Here is a 1,018-nt window from a genome sequence, read left to right as displayed (position 1 = left end):
CATGTGCTGTAGAAAAAAGGGATCTGTTCTTAGTCAAATTCAGCAGTTTGTTAGGCTTTAACCGAAACAACTATTTGCAGGAGACCACAACCATTTCCCAGACAATGACTGACTCATCCTTTTCATGAAGAGATTAAAGAGACAGTTTGAATCTCACTGAAATATTTCTCCCCCGAGGTTTAGTATTGTTTATCCATCAAGTATCAAGATTTTTCTCATTTGAGTGGCCAGTTTTGGAAATGTCTGCTTTCACTTTAATAAACAAGTAAGTGGCCTTCGTCTTGTGGTGTTTAAAAGACTGAAAATTACATAGCAATCCAAGTGTTTATGAACACTTGGATAGCTTTACACATTTGTAAAGCCAAGAAAAAAACAAAGTGGCATTTGAGATTAAAGTCTCAAATTTGTGAGGAAAAAAACACTAGGAAATTTACAAGAAAAAAGTTTTAGAGAAACAAAAATTGAAAAGAAATTCACAAACGCAGAAGAAAAAATAGGAAAACTCATGAAAAAGACATTTAGGTGAAAAAAATGGTCAACTTTACAAGAAAAAACTCAAATGTATAAAGTAAAAAGGGCAAAGCTGCATTGCTTTACTTTTCAAGGTTAAGTTGAAATTTTTCATTTTAAAAAAAAATGGGTTTAAATTAAAAATATGAAACTAAAAAAACAACAACAACAAAACAATACAAAAACAACAAATCTTTAGAAGAACTGGAGCTTATCTAATTTACCAGAAAGAAATGTTCGAGTTACCTGAGGAAAAAAATGTAAAAGAAAGTTCTGAGAGAAAAATACAAATGCAAATTTATCAATTTAATTGACAATTATAATAGCAAAGAATTTGCAACTTTGGGAGAAAAAAGGGAAAAATTCGGAGAAAAAAATGGTAAATGTACAAATTTACGAGGAAAAAGGAAAAAAGGATGAGGAGCAGAGAGATTGTGGAAAAGTCTGCAGTTCGCTGGTGTCTGCTGTCACAATTCCTGGGATCCAGAGGGCATATATGCCATGTTCT

The sequence above is a fragment of the Pundamilia nyererei genome, unplaced genomic scaffold (genome assembly GCF_000239375.1).
Source record: "Pundamilia nyererei isolate P.nyererei 1_Seehausen unplaced genomic scaffold, PunNye1.0 scaffold00315, whole genome shotgun sequence".
Classification (NCBI taxonomy): domain Eukaryota; kingdom Metazoa; phylum Chordata; class Actinopteri; order Cichliformes; family Cichlidae; genus Pundamilia; species Pundamilia nyererei.
Note: the sequence above shows the minus strand (reverse complement) of the source record.